The 20,190-nt window shown below is 40.7% G+C and overlaps 1 pseudogene; it reads right to left on the reverse strand.

Moving 5' to 3' along the window:
* Positions 1 to 8,518: 8,518 nt before the first annotated feature.
* LOC104649887 (programmed cell death protein 7 pseudogene) overlaps positions 8,519 to 20,190 on the reverse strand; it is a 37,086-nt pseudogene continuing 25,414 nt past the window's right edge.

Genomic DNA, 20,190 nt, shown 5'->3' on the forward strand with positions numbered 1-20,190 from the left:
ATGTACATGGACATATATTCATCATTATTCTGTCATATATAGTGGTTTCCCTGCCCTAAGAATCTTCTCTGTCCCACCTATTCATCCTTCCCTCCCCTCAAAAGCTGGAAATCACTGATCTGTTTTCTGTCTCCGTAGTTTTGCCCTTTTCAGAATGTTACATAATTGGAATCACACAGACTGCAAGCTTTTTAGATTGGCTTTCACTTAACAATTTTTTTTTTTTTTTTTTAATGAGAGGGAGTTTCGCTCTTGTTACCCAGGCTGGAGTGCAATGGCGCGATCTCAGCTCACCGCAACCTCCGCCTCCTGGGTTCAGGCAATTCTCCTGCCTCAGCCTCCTGAGTAGCTGGGATTACAGGCACGCGCTACCACGCCCAGCTAATTTTTTGTATTTTTGGTAGAGACGGGGTTTCACCATGTTGACCAGGATGGTCTCGATCTCTTGACCTCATGATCCACCCGCCTCGGCCTCCCAAAGTGCTGGGATTACAGGCTTGAGCCACCGCGCCCGGCAACAATTTTTTTTTAAGACACGATCTTGCTCTGTCGCCCAGGCTGGAGCATAGTGGCATAATCTCAGCTCACTGCAGCCTCCACCTCCTGGGTTCAAACGATTCTCTTGCCTCAGTTTCCCAAGTAGCCTCCCAGGATTACAGGCATGAACCACAGCACCAGCTAATTTTTTCTATTTTTAGTAGAGATGGGGTTTTGTCATGTTGGCCAGGCTGCTCTCAAACTTCAGTCCTCAAGTCATCCGCCTACCTCAGCCTCCCAAAGTGCTGAGATACAGGCATGAACCACCACACCCGCCTACCTCAAGACAATAATATTGTCTTGATAAAACATGGTTTAAAGGCCGGGCACGGTGGCTCAAGCCTGTAATCCCAGCACTTTCGGAGGCCGAGGCGGGTGGATCACGAGGTCGAGAGATCGAGACCATCCTGGTCAACATGGTGAAACCCCGTCTCTACTAAAAATACAAAAAATTAGCTGGGCATGGTGGCGTGTGCCTGTAATCCCAGCTACTCAGGAGGCTGAGGCAGGAGAATTGCCTGAACCCAGGAGGCGGAGGTTGCGGTGAGCCGAGATCACGCCATTGCACTCCAGCCTGGGTAGCAAGAGCGAAACTCCGTCTCGGAAAAAAAAAAAAAAAAAAAAAAGAAAACATGGTTTATTTATCCATTCACCTACTGAAAAATATTTTGGTTACTTTCAAGTTTTGGAAATTATGGGCAAACTTACTATAAACAGTCATGTGCAGGTTTTTATATGGACATACATTTGCACCTCATTTGAGTAATATTCCAAGGACTGGAATTAGCAGGTCATTTGGTAAGTATGTTTGGTTTGGAAGATACTGCCAAACTGTCCTCCGAAGTGTCTGTACTATTTTGTATTTTTCTTTTTTTTTTTTTTGAGACAGTTTTGCTCTTGTTGTCCAGGCTGGAGTGCAATGGTGCGATCTCGGCTCACCACAGCCTCCACCTCCCTGGTTGAAGTGAGTCTCCTGCTTCAGCCTCCCAAGTAGCTGGGATTAGAGACATGACGTGCCATCACGCTCAGCTAATTTTTTTTTTTTTTTTTTTGAGACGGAGTTTCGCTCTTGCTGCCCAGGCTGGAGTGCAATGGCGCAATCTCGGCTCACCGCAACCTCCGCCTCCTGGGTTCAGGCAATTCTCCTGTCTCAGCCTCCTGAGTAGCTGGGATTACAGGCACGCGCCACCATGCCCAGCTAATTTTTTGTATTTTTAGTAGAGACCGGGTTTCACCTTGTTGACCAAGATGGTCTCGATCTCTTGACCTTGTGATCCACCCGCCTCGGCCTCCCAAAGTGCTGGGATTACAGGCTTGAGCCACCGCGCCCGGCCCAATTTTTTATTTTTAATAGAGATAGGATTTTTTCATGTCAGTCAGGCTGGTCTTGAACTTTCAACTTCAGGTGATCCACCCACCTCAGCCTCTCAAAGTGCTGGGATTACAGGTGCGAGCCACCGTGCCCAGCCCTATTTTGTATTTTTTGAAACAGTGAAACAGTGTCTTGCTCCACACCATTGTCAGCATTTGGTGTTGTATGTATTTATTTGTTTAATTTTAACTTTTGTGGGTACATAGTAGGTGTATATGTAGGGTACATTGGCTGTTTTGATACAGGCATGCAATGCATAGTAATCGCATTATGTAAAATGGAATACCCATTCCCTCAAACATTTCTCTTTGGTGTTGCAAACAATGCAATTAAACTCTTGGTTATTTTTAAATAAACAATTAAATTATTACTGACTATAGTCACCCTATTGCACTATCAAATACTAGGTCTTATTCATTCTTTCTAACATTTTTTGGGACCTGCTAAGCAACCCTATCACCTCACCATCCCCTTTTCACTACATTTCCCAGCCTCTGGTAACCATCCCTTCACCCTCTATGTCCATGAATTTAATTATTTTCATTTTTAGATTCCACAAATAAGTGAGAACATGCAATGTTTGTCTTTCTGTTCCTGGCTTATTTCACTTAGCATAATGATCTCCAGTTCCATCTATGTTGTTGCAAATGACAGGATCTCATTCTTTCTTATGGCTGAACAGTACTCCATTGTGTGTAAGTGCCACATTGTTTTTCTTTTTTTAGTCATTCTTGTGGCCTTTTTTAATTTGTATGTTTCTTGACAATCCTCTCCATCTATAGGTGCACGCTGATGTCTTTGGCAACCCCACAGAAGCACACAATGAAGGTCACTCTTAATGTCAACATTCTTCAGTGAGGCTTTTTGCTCAGAGAAATAATTGTTGCCATAATTTAAAGGAAAATACGCTGAATGACACAATAGACTCCAGGGATGTGGCAATTGGAATACTCTTCTTATCACAGACTACACAGTTGGAATCCTGCGCAATTTCTCTCTTCTTTACTATTATCTATTACTTTGCCACACAGGATGCAGGTTGAGGTCCACAGATGTGATTCTCAAGCACCTGATTACAGGAAACTCCTTGATCATTCTCTCTAAAGGAGTTTCCCAGACAATGTCAGTTTTGAGGTTGAAACATCTCTTCATTGATTTTGGATGCAGTCTCCTTTTCTATCTCCACAGAGTGGGCAGAGGAGTGTCCTTTGGCACCACCTGCCTCTTGAGTGTCTTCCAGGTGATTACGATCAGCCCCATGAACTCCAGGTTTGCAGAACTCAAAACAGAAACCCCAAAATGCATTGACTATGCCACTCCCTTCTGTTGGATCCTGTACATGGTATTAAGTTTCATTTTCCCCATGTATGCATTTGTCAAATCGAGCAACACAAACATCACAAAGAAAAGAGAATTTGGATACTGTTCTCCTCTAAATAATGACAAAAATCACAGACTTGCTATATACAACATTCTTTATATCCCCTTAAGTTTTATTTTGTGTGCTCAAAATCTTGTCTGGTAGCTCCATTATCTTCATTCTCTACAGGCACAAGCAGCGGGTCCGACACATTCATGGGACTAACATTTCCTCCAGATCCTTCCCTGAGTCCAGAGCCACCACGAGCATCCTTGTTTTGGTGACCACCCTGGTGTCTTTTCACACCCTCTCCTCCATCATTCATGCTTGTATTGTTCTATTTCATAATTCCAGTTGGTGACTGGTGAACACTGCTGCCCTCATTTCTGTGTGCTTTCCAACTGTCAGCCCCTTTGTGCTCATAAGCCAAGACTCCTCTGTATCCAGACTCAGCTTTCCCTGCGCAAGGAAGACAAAATCTCCTAATCTTATTTGAAGTATGTAAGCTAATTTTTATTCATGTGTTCTCCAAATGTTTAATGTAGCAACACAGGAAAAAAGTAAAAATTAAGTACATAAAAATGTGTTGGCCGGGCGCGGTGGCTCAAGCCTGTAATCCCAGCACTTTGGGAGGCTGAGGCGGGTGGATCACGAGGTCAAGAGATCGAGACCATCCTGGTCAATATGGTGAAACCCTGTCTCTACTAAAGATACAAAAAAATTAGCTGGGCATGGTGGCACGTGCCTGTAATCCCAGCTACTCAGGAGGCTGAGGCAGGAGAATTGCTTCAACCCAGGAGGCGGAGGTTGCGGTGAGCCGAGATCGCGCCATTGCACTCCAGCCTGGTTAACAAGAGCGAAACTCCGTCTCAAAAAAAAAAAAAAATGTGTTAAATATATAAAAGATAATAATAGTTTGAGTAGAAAAAACACCAATTTCTTTTCTATTCAAGACTGTCCATAGCAGTATTATTCATAATTATTAAAAAATGAGAACATTCTAAATTTCCAACTACTCATGAATGGATAAGCAGTATGTGCCATATCAAAAAAAAATGGAATATTAATTACCATAAAAAGAATTTAAAAATGACACATAACATTGACGAACCTTGAAAACACTGTTTAAAAAACCCAGTCATGTAAGACCATATATGATATTTTTCCCTTTATATAAAAAGTCCAGGCCGGGAGCGGTGGCTCAAGCCTGTAATCCCAGCACTTTGGGAGGCCGAGGCGGGTGGATCACGAGGTCAAGAGATCGAGACCATCCTGGTCAACATGGTGAAACCCCATCTCTACTAAAAATACAAAAAATTAGGTGGGCATGGTGGCGTGTGCCTGTAATCCCAGCTACTCAGGAGGCCGAGGCAGGAGAATTGCCTGAACCCAGGAGGCGGAGGTTGAGGTGAGCCGAGATCGCGCCATTGCACTCCAGCCTGGGTAACAAGAGCGAAACTCTGTCTCAAAAAAAAAAAAAAAAAAAAAAAAAAAAGTCCAGAATAGGCAATTTTATAAAAACAGAATAGTGGTGCCCTGTGGCGGAGGAGGCCAGGGATGAAGTGGGTTGGGGAGAAATGGACAGTAACTGGTAATGAGTATAAAGTTTCTTTTTATTTATATTTTATTTTATTTTCAACTTTTAGTTTCATGAGTACATGTGCAGATTTGCTACCTGGGTAAATTGCATGTCACCACAGTTTGGTATGCAAATGATTTCATAACCCAGGTATTAGGCATAGTATCTAATAGGTAGTTTTCTGACCCCGACTCCCCTTCCACATTTCACCCTGAAGTAGGCCTGTGTGTTTTGTTCCACTCTTTGTGCCCCTGTGTTCTCAACGTTTAGCTCCTGCATAAGTAAGAAAAGATACTATTTGGTTTTATGTTACTGCATTAATTCCTTAGAAAAATCGTCTCCAGCTACATGCATGTTACTGAAAAGGACGTGATTTCATTTCTTTTTAAGGGTGCATAGTATTCCACAATGTATATGTACCACATTTCCTTTATCTAGTCCAATGTTGATGAACACCCAAGTTGATTTCATGTCTTTGCTATTGTGAAAAGTGATGTGATGAACATTCATGTGCATGTGTCTTTTTCATAGAACAATTTACATTTCTTTGGGTATATACATAGTAATGGGATTGCTGGTTTAAATGGCAGCTGAAATTTATACTTTAAGAGTAATTTTGTGTTATATGAATTATAAACCAGTAAAACAAACAAAACTATCTACTAACTTTACCTTAAACCGAAAAAAATTCTGATCTTCTGACCCTACCATACAATGCCTTGTAGATGCAAGATCTTGTATTCATTGCAGTAAAAGAGGCAAAAGATAGTGAAGATTTTGGCAATGTTAATGAAAAGAGAAGAACTGGAGATGATGTTAACGTGAAATTAACATTGACTTCCTTAAATCTCAGTGTTAGACATTTGAAGTATTATACAAAGGCCTACTTCATTTACCTTCCTAGATTTCATTTCACTATCTTGCATTGTCTTGAGATAGGAGAACAGGGAGCGAGGGTAACCAAAGGTTAAGGCAGAAGCACAAGAAGAGCAAGATGACGCAGCATACAGGCCACATCTGCTCCCACTGTAACTAAGGACAGAATTTTCCACAGCAGCCTCTGATTGACCGTGGGCCAAGCCTCCACTTCAGCCTCTGATTGGTCACAGGCCAGTCCTTCATAGGGTGTATGCTATGAAGGATTGGAGGCCTCTAACGGACATCTAGGGGTATTTCCAAGTTGTTTTGGCTTTATAAAAATGCTAATTGGGTAGGCTCTTTAGCCAATTGCTGGAGCCCGCTCCCACTCTGTGGGTTGTACTTTTGGGGTTCTTCAATAAATCCGGGACTTTGTTGTTCTGTTCTTTTGTTGCTTTGTTCTTTTGTTGCTTCGTTTGTGCATTTTGTTCAATTCTTTGTTCAATACACCAAACACCTGAGCAACTCACAGTAAATACCTTCTATTCAGTAACAGTCTGAGTTCCTCCTTTCAACAAACGCTGCAGATGGATATTAATTAACCATATGTAGAGAACACTTCTGTTGTATCTGTTATTGTGCTGCATGCAATTTCGTATCACATAAATATTGCAACAATCTTAATTTACATACTTCTCAAATCCTCTAGTAAAACCTTAGGATAGACCATTACCTAAAGACCTTGCCACACTCAATACATTGCATAGTTTCTCTACGGGATAAATCATCTCATCATTCCAAACACGTGAGTATTTGATAAAACCCTTATCATTTATCTTCAGTATGAATTCTCCAGTAATGCCAATGGTCTGGAAATTTGATAACAGCCTTATCATGTTTATTAATTGCAAAATGAGAGTTAATTGCAAAATGAGAGTTTTACGACCTTGCCACACCACACACACACACACACACACACAGAGTATTTATGTGGTTTCTCTGTGTTATGGATTCTCTAGCATCTCATGAAACATGAGAGATACTGAAAGGCCTTTTAACTCTGTGAGTCAGATCTCTGCTCAGAATGAAGTCTCTGATAACTAGGATGAACTAAGGATTGGCAAAATGCCTTTCATATTCATGACATTTGCATGATTTTTGTCTAATATGTTTTTTGCTACTGTGTGAGCAATGAAAGACAGACAAAAATATCCCATATGTATTACAAATGTTGCATTTTACACTAAGAATCTTTTAAAGGGTGAAATCAAGGATCAAGTTTTGATACACTTCTCAACTTGATGACGGTCATAAATTTTCTTCTCATTTTCAGGTCTCCGCAGTTCTGGCAAAGGTGACTGGAGACTTAACTCTAACTTATAATTTTATTTTTATTTTTTGAGACAAGGTCTAGCTCTGTCACCCAGGCTCAAGTACAGTGGCACAATCGTCTGCAGCCTCTACCTTCTGGGCTCAAGCAATCCTCCCACTTCACCCTTCTATATAGCTGGAACTACAGGTGCTCAGCACCATGCCAGGCTAATTTTCACTGTTTTGTAGAGAAGGGGTTTCGACATGTTGCCCAGGCTGATCTTGAACTACTCAAGCAGTCTTCCTCCCAAAGTGCTGGAATTACAGGCTTAACCACTGTGCCCAGCCCAAATCACATTTTCAAGTCATTTTATATATTGGTTTTCTGCATAGGCTATGCTAGTTTTTATTTTTTAAAATGTCTTATAAATGACTTCCCATGTTTAAAATACATTCTTTTGGCTGAGGACCTACAGGGAACTTTATTCTCTTGCCTCTCTCTTTACTGGGACTCTGCCCCTCGGGAAGACCAGGTTGGCTCCTGGCATGGGAATCCTCCATCTTCTTGGGCACCTGTGGCATGGCCAGAAGGCCAAAAAGAACAGGCTGGCAGTGTGGACTTCAGCCTGACCCTGGGGGTCCAGCTGGGATCGTCTTAGCCAAGGGTGTGGGCAGAAGCTGCTTCTGTTAGGCTTTCAGCCCTGCCTATCTGGGAGAACACATGCAGAATGGCAGTCCCTCAGCAGGCTGGGAGCTGACTCTTCCAAAAGTCTAGATCCTGAACAGCACCCTCCTTCTTCCTCAGGAAGTTTTTTGCCCTCTGGAGGTGGGGGCAGGAACCAGAAGAACAGTTTCTCTCCTTCACCATATCTGCAATCTGAAAGTCACCCAGCCTCAAATTCTTTAAGCCATCACCATGTCCCAGCATTGTCCACACAGTGGCAACCAAATGAAATGGTTTTGGTCAGCAGAGGGGGAAGAATGCAAAACCAGAACCGAAGTAAAATAACCCTCCCACAAGATACAATGGAAAAGCCCCATCCACTATCTATCCCTTTTCCTTGTGAGGCTGACCAACACTGGGCCACAAACCACCTCTAACATGAGACCAAAACCAAAGGCCTGACATATAACCCTCAAATCAACAGACCTCTCCTGAAACATGAAAAGGAACTGCCCACCTAGAGACACCCAAAATAGTCTATGCAGAAAAGAAGAAACTGATGGCTTCATCCACCCTCTCTGTAAACTCTGGCACTGACTTGTGTTTCCAGAAGGCCTCCCAAGGAGGGAAGGCTCTCTTTTCAAGACCAGGATAGTGTCAGCTTTTAAAAGTAGTCCTTGCTGGAACCTGGGAACTGCTTTATCTTCAACTGAGAGTGACAGTGGCCTGGCCCAGGGATAGGCTTCAGCTCCAGAGGCACCTCCAAGACCCAGAGCATAATACTGAGGGCTCTCTTTTCAGCTTCATATCGTTCAGGGCGCTGTTTCATGAGTTTTTTCAGTCGCTGAAGATGATGCTCAAGAGTCTCATCTGCTGACGGGGGGAGGACTGACCCCTTTCCTCGCTGCAGCCTCTTTCCTCAGTTTCCTCAACTTCCCCAAAGCCCGAAGTATCAGCTTGTTTTTCCCTCACGTCAGTCAGTAGGCCATCAGCAGCTACTTTGAGTTCCTGCTCCTGCTTCTTCCAGTCCTCCTCCAGCGGTCCACCTCCTGCTCGCGTTCCACTGCCCCCGCGGCCTCTGCTTCCCGCCTGGCCTCGCGTTCCCGAGCCCCACCCAGCGTCCTCCGCGCCCCACCCAGCGTCCTCCGCGCCCCACCCACACGGCAGCCTGAGTCCCTCGCACAGGGCCTGGGTCAGGCCGCGCGGCAGCCACACCAGGGGCAGAGCCCCGCGCACGCACGCTAGCACTTCGCCAAGGCTGGGCCCGGCGGGCATGCGCTGCGGAACCGGCCAGCCAGTCCCAAACACCGCCTCTAGCCACTGCCGGTCGCGCAGGCGCTGGGAGGCCGCATCTGCGAACACGTCTGGCGGCAGCGGCGGCGGCTGAAGCCAGCGCAGGATCCAAGGCGGTACCGGACCGGAAGTCGGCAGCAGACCGGAAGTCGGCGGCCGCGGCGGTGGCGGCACTGGATAGAAGACGGCAGTGCCGCCGCCGCCACCACCACGGGAGGCTTCTGCGGAGACTCGGAGCTGCAGAGCCAGCGGAGGCTAAAGGCAGGGAGCGGAGGCCACGGAAAAGGACCGCGCTGCTGAGGGAGAGGAGGCGGGAAAGCCCGGGAGGGCGACGGCGGGCTGACAGCCGCCAGTAGCGGGAGGCGGTGCTTGGCCCTGGCCGAAGAAGGGTGGCAGCGCCATGTTCACAACGCAGATGATTTGAGGAGGAAGTCACAGGAATCTGAGTGGTTCCTCAGAAGAATCTCCAAGGAATTTTTTTTACATGAACATTCCATAAAAGACCATTTAGAACAAATGCTGTCCCTGCGTCTGTCCATAAGACATAACCATCCATGAGATACCCATGGAGATTGTCTCCGACAATACTCACCACTCACTTTTCCTGTAATCACTTCCGACGGGTTATCCCTTAAGTGCAACACTCAGTCAAGCACCGTCTGACAAAGAATGTGAAGCCAAATCTGTTTTATTTGTCTCAAGAAACATTTGTTTAAGACTACTATCTGCAGAATCCTATGCATGAGGATGAGGGTAACCTGCTTCATTCCCCTCTGCTATGTCCACGTAAGTCCCACAGTTAAACAGCTGAAGACCTCAATACCCATTAGGGGTTACCTTAAAAGGGCATGTGGCTTTTCTCTAAGTTTCTATATTTACAACTCAAAAATGAGAAATGCAAAAAAACTGATCATTGTGCAAAAACGTGGTTTATCTAATGATATGAAGGGATTTCGTTTTCCTAACCCAGAGGAAGCAGAGTCTAAATATGCTGGAATCATGCCTCATGAGAAGAAAGGGGCTAACGGTTGGAAAACATGAAGAAATTAGGACAGCAGTATTAACCAACCACCAACTGGGATTGTGAAATAGAACAATATAAATATGTAAGATGGAGGAGAGGGTGTGAAAAGACACAAAGGTGGTCACCAGGACAAGGATGCTCTGGGTGGCTCTGGACTCGGCGGAGGATCTGGAGGAAACTTTTGTCGCATGAATATGTCGGACCCGCTGCTTGTGCCTGTATAGAATGAAAATCATGAAGCTACTGGACAAGACTATGAGCACAGAAAGTAAAAATTCAGGGAATACAGATAACGCTGCATACAGTGAGTATACAGTATTGTCACGACCTATACTAAAACAGAATCCAAAATCTCTTTTCCTTGTGGTGTTTTTGTGCCGGTATGTGACAACCGCATAGGCAGGGAAAATGAAATTTAACACCAGATACAGGATCCAGCAGCAGGGAATGGAGTAACCAATGTGCTTTGGGGCTTTTGCTTTAAAATGCTTCCACCTGGAGCTTATGGGACTAATCATGATGGTCTGGAAGACACACAAGAGGCAGGTAATGCCAATGGATACTCCCCTGCCCACCCTTTCAACATAAAAAATAAATTTGCATCCAAAATCATTAAAGAAATATTTCAACCCAAAAGCTGTCATTGCCTGTGGAAGTCCTTTAGAGAGAAAGATCAAGGAGTTTGCTAAAGTCAGGTGCTTGAGAATCACATCTGTGGACTTCAGTTTGCATCCCGTGTGGGAAAGAAAGAAATAATGGCAAAGAAGAGAGAAATTGCCCAGGATTCCAACTGTAGTCTGTGATAAGAAAATGATTCCTATTGCCAAATCCTTGGAAGAAGCTCTTGTGTCAGTCAGGACATTTTGCTTTAAATTATGGCAACAGTCATTCCTATGAGTAAAATACCTCAATGAGGATTTAACAACAAGAATAACTGTCATTGTGTACTGCGGGATTACCAAAGACATCAAGATGCACATCCAGGTAGAAAGGATTGCCGGGATATCTCATGGAAGTCAGCTCTAAGAAGAAGGTAGTGTTAACCTGGAGGAAGCAATGACAAGTGACAGCAAATAGAAGGAAACAATCCAACATTTTCAGAATAAACTGATATCTCTCAGGAATAAGGATAAAAAAGAGTCAGCCTTAATCACTACTCAAATCATACAAAAGATCAATTTTGAATGAATTGCTGATACCAATTTAATGGTAATTAATAAAATATTCAGAGTAACTAAAATATTTCTGTGTTCTTAGAATTTTTAAAATGTAGAAACAGCACAAAACACATTTCACCATATGGGTGAAATGACAAATTAGACCGTAATCAATTAAGAGCTGGCACTCATTAAAAGGCACAAACACATACCACAGATACACACAGGGGGTGGGGAAGGGAGAGGTGTAGGTAGCTTAAAGAACAATAACAGAATACCATAGAATAAAATATGAGCAAAACATTCCAATAGAAACTAAACAAAAACCAGGCAATAGTCACTAAACAATAAATATGGAGAAAAAGTTCAATGCCCTTAGTAAAATTCAAATAGCATCATTACCTGGAATCACTGTATACCAAATGGAAATCTATATTTAAAATATCAGGAGGCCAGGCATGGTAATCCCAGCACTTTGTGAGGCTAAGGCAGGTGAATCACCTGAGGTCAGGTATTTGAGAACATCCTGGCCAATATGGTAAAACCGAGTCTCTACTAAAAATACAAAGAATTAGCTGGGCATGATGATGGGCACCTGTAATCCCAGCTACTTGGAAAGCTGAGGCAGAAGAATCGCTAGATTCTGGGAGGCAGAGGTTGCAGTGAGCTAGGGTTGTGCACCATTGCACTCCAGCCTGGACAACAAGAGCGAAACTCCGTCTCAATAATAATAATAAAAAATGTCAGAAAATACCAAGTTTTGGCAAGAATTAGGATAATCCAAGAATCTGCTAAACTGTGGATGGGTGTTAAAACTGACACAAACATTTTGAAAAACTGGTAGAATCTACTTAAGCTGAACAGTATAAACCTATCTCCCAACAATTTCACTTGTATGAATATACTCCAAAGAAATTTCTATATATATCACCAAAGAGAAATTCCAGAACTTATATCCCAGCAGTAGTCATAATGGCCTTGAACTGAAGCCCACTCACATGCTCATCAATGGCAGAATGACTCAATTAATTGTTTGACATGCTCACAATGCAATGTTATACAGCAATGAGACTGAATGCCAACAATACATTCACAAAAATCACATGGAATGAAAACGAGGCAAATATAAAAGGAAGTACAAAACAGGCAAAGTGATTTAATCTCTTAAATTTAAAAATAGACATAAACCTCTGTCCCAACAATTCTACTCCTACAAATACACTCAACAGAACTATGCTCCTGGGGGCCCTGATTTAGAGAGGACACAAGGAATTTCTGAAGGGCAGCCATATTCTATTTTTGAATCTAGATGTTGCATACAGAAGCGTATTTTGTTGATGATATTCAATTGAACTATACACATATAATATGTATGCTCTTAATTTTTTAAAAAGGGAAAAACAGTTGGAAGAAGTAGGTGAGGAAAAGGTTGTTCCTGTGAATATGTGCTACCTGCTGTTTGTGTCTTTATACAGTAAAACTTACTTAGCCACAGGTGCAGATCATGACCCCAACATGAAACAAAAAGAATAAGAAAAATGCTGCATGTCCTGAGTTGTAGTTTTGCCATGAAGTTCAGTATAACATCCTAAATCTTTTTTTAAATTTCTGATGTTTATTTTTCACTTTGACAACCATCTATATGAGAAAAAAATGATCTTTGTCAGCATTACAGAGTCCAGCAAAGGAAAATAGAAAATACAATATATTTGGGAACTTTTAAGTTCTACATATCTGGGGTTCATAGAGATTATCAAGATTTCTGGAGACACTCAAGAGGAAGATAATTCCTGTGAACACATCCTGCCACCTCTATGAGGGTAGCAAATAAATTTACATCGAAAAATGCTTCAGCCTAAAAGCTGCCATTATCTTGGAGACACATTAAAAGAAAATGACCAAAATGTGGCTATAATCACGTGCTTGAGAATTAAATATATGAATCTCAGCCTGCATTCAGGGCAGTTAAAGAATTTTTAAAAGATAATGGTAAGAGAGAAAATGCCCAGGATTCTAATTACACTTTGAGATATGTGGACTATTCCTATTGCCAGATATCTGGAAGTCATTTTGACAGTTCCCATTGCCTGATATCATCAGAGCTAGAGGATCCTGCATGGAGATATGTGGTGTGGGTAGCACCATTCATATCAACAAAATACCATCTTTTCACTGAGAAATACTGGCTTACACTTCTATTTTGCTAAGAGTCCCTTTTTGGGACTTGAATGTGTATAGTTCAAATAGTACTTGCATTATATGAATCACTGCTATAATGCTATACTTATGTTACTTTCTTTGATCTTCCAAACTATGTGAGCTGAATACTGGCAATATATTCATTGTCAAGACATGAAATCATAGAAACAGAGAGGCTAAGTGATCTGTCTACATTCTCATGCTGAGTACAGGCAGAGTGGAGACATGAACCTGGCTTCACTGGGCACAAAGACAGTGCCCTAAGCACTGTGCCACACTACCAACCTACGTCAGCTGTGTTTTCAAATAACCTTGACCTATAATTTGTTTTTATGACTTGATAATTCATTTTACATTGTTGGAATTTTATAGCATAATTTTGGTTGTAACAAGTTTCCACTATGGTATTAAGTTTTATTATCTAGGCCAGCAGCAAAGAGGAATGAAGTTCAGAGATCCTAATAAAATGCAGTGTACTAATACAACTAATGCTACATGAAACTGCTTGGTGTCCAAATAGAATTTAATGAATGCAAGACTGACTCAATATTAGTTTGGCAGTAAAAAGATTCATTTGCTGTTATTGCAAGAAAAAAATATAGTGGCACCTATCAAATAAATTATTGAGCAATATTATTTTGTTACTAAACTATGAAACATGAAACATTAATATGTGAAAAAATAGTGTAGAAATTATTACTTATTTCAAGCTAAATGCTTGTCTATTTTAAAATATTAAAAACTATTAGGAATGAGGTGAGATTTGTGAAAGATATAAAAATACAACAGACTTCTGTAAATGGAGTCTGGAGAATATAAAATATTGTGCAAGTATGAATTGAAGTAACAGAAAAATATGTTACGAGCTTAGGATTGATGTTAAAGTATTATTAAACCAGAGGAATAACACAATATATATTTGGTTTTGACATCCACTGTCTAATGTCTATAGTTATAATGTTAGCTTCTCCTTAAAGGTTGTATTCCTAACTCCAAGAAGAAATGCAATCTCACCATAATTATCAAACCACAGATGTTTCCAAAGAAATACAATTACTACCTTAAGTAGATCACTAGATTTACATTAAAGTATTTTTTAATTCCAGAAGGAATTTTAGATCATGGTTTCTGCACAGAATTAGCTAATTCCTAGAGTGCTATCCTAATCTTCATTATAAGCATGAAGGCACTATAAACACACCTATAATAATACTACTAAAAATTTATTCTTCATGTAAGGTAATGTGAACAGCATATTGATTTTATTACTAAATCCCTAAGCACATTTAAAATAGGATATCAGATATCATTGTTGCTTGAATTATTCACTAATAATCATCTTTAGTGAGGGCTTTAAAAATATCTATTAAGAGCCATCAGAGATTGGCATATGATCTGGGACCTTTCTCTTTTTATAACCTCAGCTCATAGCCAATAAATTATTCCTCCTGCTTGTCTAGTCTTGCCACTGGATCTGTTTCTACCTCAGAAGAACGTATTTACCAGGCATGGTCACCTATTCATAATTCCTTTCCTTACAGACTGCGTCTGAAATGAAACAGAAAATACTCACTGGACCTCTTCCCTGTGCCAGAGTGTGGGCTCAGTGTGAAGGTCATGACAGCCAAGACATGCAAGAGGCAACCAGACTCTGAGATAAAGCATTGTGATTCTGTGACCTCAGCTCCTCCCAGGACTGCAATTATCACTTTGCCTGTAGTGGCAATGACAGTGCACGCTTGGGGAGCTGAGAACATTTCTGAAAACCTTTTTCCCACCTGCTAATTACCAGAACCAATTACAAGTTTCTTGTAAGTATCTTGTAAGAGACTGTTGAAGTGTTTGGGAGAAGCTCTAACTTTTGTATGATCCCTAAAGGCACACATGGTCTCATCTGGAAGAAGCTTGAAATATTAACCTCCGAACCATGAGGGACTTGCAGAGAGGTTTTTGTGTCACTGGATTCCAGTCTTATCTGAGTTCCTCTACCCCAAAGTCAACTTAATTCCTAATTTATTATTTAAACTTAGTTCTTAAATTTCAGATTTCTACACTGCAACATTTTTAAAGATTCAGCAGATAAACAGAATCAGACAAGGTTCCTGAGAAGAATTTCTTTTTTTATTATTATTATACTTTAAGCTCTGGGGTACATGTGCAGGTTTGTTACATAGGTATACACATGCCATGGTGGTTGTAGAGATATAGAAATACCGCCGGGTGCGGTGGCTCACGCCTGTAATCCCAGCACTTTGGGAGGCTGAGGCGGGTGGATCACGAGGTCAAGAGATGGAGACCATCCTGGTCAACATAGTGAAACCCCGTCTCTACTAAAAATACAAAAAGTTAGCTGGGCATGGTGGCGCGTGCCTGTAATCCCAGCTACTCAGGAGGCTAAGGCAGGAGAATTGCTTGAACCCAGGAGGTGGAGGTTGTGGTGAGCCGAGATCGCGCCGTTTGCACTCCAGCCTGGGTAAGAAGAGCGAAACTCCGTCTCAAAAAAAAAGAAAAAAAAAAAAAAAAGAAAAGAAATATAGAAATATCATTTGACCTAGCAATCCCATTCCCATTACTGGGTATATACCCAAAGGATATAATGTTTATACATCATTCTATTATAAAGACACACACACATGTATGTTTACTGCGGCACTGTTCACAATGGCAAAGACGTGGAACCAACCCAATTGCCTATCAATGATAGACTGGATAAAGAAAATGTGGCACATATCCACCATGAAATACTATGTAGCCATAAAAAAGGATGAGTTCACATCCTTTGCAGGGACATGGATAAAGTTGGAAACCATAATTCTCAGCAAACTAACATAGAACAGAAAACCAAACATCACATGTTCTCACTCATAAGTGGGTGGTGAACAATCAGAAGGATTTCTGATGAGGTAAAAGTCAAAGCAAAATATGTCAGTAATTCACATTAGAAGTCACTGGACTCACCTGTATATTAAATTCCAATTACTGTAGAAACTATGCTACAGAAATAGTTTAGGAAAATGTACTTTACCAATATTGACCTCCAGCAGTGATAGGAAGTTTAAAGAGAAAATTATCCCCAGAATAAAGAGAGATGTTCATAATACTCTCTCACAAAAACAAATGCTAGAACCAAATGGTTTAACTGACAGAGTCTATCATATCTTAACTATCACATAAGCCAATCCTACTTCAATTCAACAGCATTGAATGGTTACCAGAAATTTCTACACTTATTTTTGCTAAAAATAATGAGGATATCTCATTGGTTACGTAATTAATAAAGAAATATAAATTTAATGGTCAAAATAAGTTATCTGGATTTTGCAACAGACAAATTCACAATTTAATTTGTGTCCACCATTTGCTCCTTTTGTGTGTTTTAGGCCAACTGAAAAATAAGAGGGAACACAGTTTATGTAGGACAACCACTTTTTTTCTGACACCATCTGCCAGTTTGAAAGTTCCCCAAGCCACCTTCAGTTTCAGTAATTCTCTATAAGAAAACACAGAACTCACCTGGAGCTGTTGTGTTCACTGTTGATAAAATACTTAAACAAAGTTAGGTAAAACTCACATTAATCAATTGCACACCAATACCCTTTGATTTCCAAATGTAACCATCTTCTGTACTTTTGTGTTTATCCACCTTTTGTGTAGTTTCACTACATCTGATATTGCATCTCTAATTGCACACAAATTAAATATATAGTCACACCATACATATAGTCTTGTCTTGGTTCAATGGACTTACATAAATGTGATACTAGACTTGCTGGCCAATTAAATTTATTTCTTCATTCATTTATCCATGAAGAAGACATTTTCATTCCCTGAAATTCTAGAAATCATTATCTTTTCTGAAACACTACCTGTTCATACATTTAAAGAGTTGAATGTACCCCATCATACACATCATGGAATGTGGATCATTGATAATGTTGATACGTGCACTTGTGGAGAATTCCACATGTGGATTTACCCATTTTAGAAGTGCATTTCCCCTTTGTAATTAGTAAGTACTCACTGCAGTAATACTTTGAGGTGTCCTAAAGAATTTTACTTTTGATCATATTGTTTTAGAATCTACTTACGATTTTTTCGTGTGACTCAATCATCAGATGATGATGGTAGGACAGATGTACTAAAGTTCCGTTATGTATAAGGGTTTTGGTTGACAATTCACTGTAAAAAAGGAGATTTCTCTTTTACCCCGTCACATTTTTATTATCCCATAGGTTTCAAAGATTCCTTTTCACTTGCAACGAAATATTGCAATATTGCAGGGAAAGCAATATTTCTATAATTTTGTTGTTGTTCAAGTTATTCCAAACATGTTCATTGGAAAGTTTCCTAGCTGGGCTATAACTGACCAGTTTTTCAATTTCTTTTATATTATTGAGTTAAAATAAACATAATGTAAATTCACCATTTTAGACAGTACAATTAAGTATACTTAGTACATTCACAATATTGCATAACTATCCTAACTATCCCAACTATCTAGTTCTAGAATATTTTTGTCATCCCACAAAGTAACTTAGTACCCATTAAGCAGTCACTTCTAATTTCCTCCCTCCCCACAACCTGGAAATGATTGTGATTTTTTACTTTTTGAATCAACTATATATTCAAAATTAACCCCATATTCTCTCTTACCTAGGGTGGAGTAAGCCATTTCTCCAAAAAGTCCTGGTTCCATTTATAAGGATTTGTGTTTAGCAATCAAAATATTATGCTGGGATTTTTTTTCTTTTTTTTTTTTCTTTTTTTTCTTTTTTGAGACAGAGTTTCACTCTTGTTACCCAGGCTGGAGTGCAATGGCACGATCTTGGCTCACTGCAACCTCCGCCTCCTGGGTTCAGGCAATTCTCCTGCCTCAGCCTCCTGAGTAGCTGGGATTACAGGCGTGTGCCACCACGCCCAGCTAATTTTTTCTGTTTTTAGTAGAGACGGGGTTTCACCATGTTGACCAGGATGGTCTCGATCTCTTGACCTCGTGATCCACCCACCTCGGCCTCCCAAAGTGCTGGGATTACAGGCTTGAGCCACCGCGCCTGGCCAGGGATTTTTTTTTCTTTTAAACTTTTATTTTAGGTTCAGGGGTACATGCACAGGTTTGTTATACAGTTAAAATCATGTCACTGGGGGTTGTTGTACAGATTATTTAAAGACCCAGGTACTAAGTCTAGTACCCAATAGTCATTTTTTCTAATCCTCTTCATCCTTCCACCCTCCACCCTCAAGCCCTGTGTCTGTAATTTCTTTGAGTCCATGTGTTCTCATTATTTAACTTCAACTTATAAGTGAGAACATGTGATATTTGGTTATTTTCTTCTGTGTTAGTTTGGTTAGTATAATGGCCTCCAGCTCCATCCATGTCTTTTCAAAGGACATAATCCCATTCTTTTTATGGCTGCATGATATTCCATGGTGTATATATACCACAACATATAGAATCTCTGGGGCACAGATAAGGCAGTGTTGGGACAAATTATAACACTAAACACTTACATCACTAAGTTAGAAAGATCTTAAATTAACAACCTAACATCACAACTAAAAGAATTAAAGAAGCAAGAGCAAACAACCTGAAAGTTAGCAGAAGACAATAAATAAATAAATAAATAAAAAACCCACAGGTGAACTGAATAATATTGACACACAAAAAACTATTCAAAAGATCAGTGAAACCAAGAGTTGCTTTTTTGAAAAAAATTAAAAAGATACATAGACCTCTATCTAGATTAGTAAAGAAAAAAAGAGAGAAACCCAAATAAACAGAATTAGAAGTGACAAAGGGGATGTTGCCATGGACCAAACAGAAATACAAATGGCCATTAGAGTCTACTGTGAACACCTCTATGCACACAACTAGAACATCGAGAAGAAACAGATAAATTCCTAGACATAACCTTCCCAAGACTGAACCAAAAAGAAATTCATTCCCCAAGCAGACCAATAATTTCTCTTTAAGGAAATAAAGATAATATCTCCCTTTTGGGCAAATGGTGAAATTGGTTTGCCAGCAGAGTTCTTTAAAAGATTAAATTTCAATAATGAGCTGCAAAATTGCATCAGTAATAAATAGCCTACCAACCAAAAAAAGCCCAGGACCAGACATTCACAGCTGAATTCTATCAGATGTACAAAGAAGAGCTGGAAACTTCCTATTCAGAAAAAACTGACAAGAAGGGACTCCTCCTTAACTCATTTTATGAGACCAGCATCATCCTGATACAAAAACTTGACAGTTACACAACAAAGAGAGAAAAATCCAAGCCAATATCCTTGATAAACATTGGTTTAAAATCCTCAACAAAATACTTGCAAACCAAATCCAGCAGTACATCAAGAAGCTAATGCAGGCCGGGCATGGTGGCTCATGCCTATAATTCCAAGATTTTAGGAGACTCAGGAGGGAGGATCACTTAAGGTCAGGAGTCTGAGACCAGCCTGGCCAACATGATTAAACCCAGTCTCTACTAAAAACAAAAAAATTAGCTGGGTGTGGTGGGACACACCTGTAATGCCAGCTTCTATGGAGGCTGAGGCATAAGACTCATTTGCACGCACAGGCAGAGACTGCCGTGAATCAAGATCACACCACTGCACTCCAGCCTGGGTGATGGAGTGAGACACTGGCTAAAACAAAAAGAGGAAAAAGCTAATCCACCACAATAAAGCAGGCTTAATCCCTGCGATGCTAGGTTGGTTCAGCATACGCAAATCAATAAATGTGATTCATCACATGAGCAGAACTAAAGACAAAAACCACATGATTATCTCAATAGATGTAGAAAAGGCTTTTGATAAAATTCAACACTCTTCATGTTACAACC

Source organism: Saimiri boliviensis, chromosome 14, assembly GCF_048565385.1.
Source record: "Saimiri boliviensis isolate mSaiBol1 chromosome 14, mSaiBol1.pri, whole genome shotgun sequence".
NCBI lineage: Eukaryota > Metazoa > Chordata > Mammalia > Primates > Cebidae > Saimiri > Saimiri boliviensis.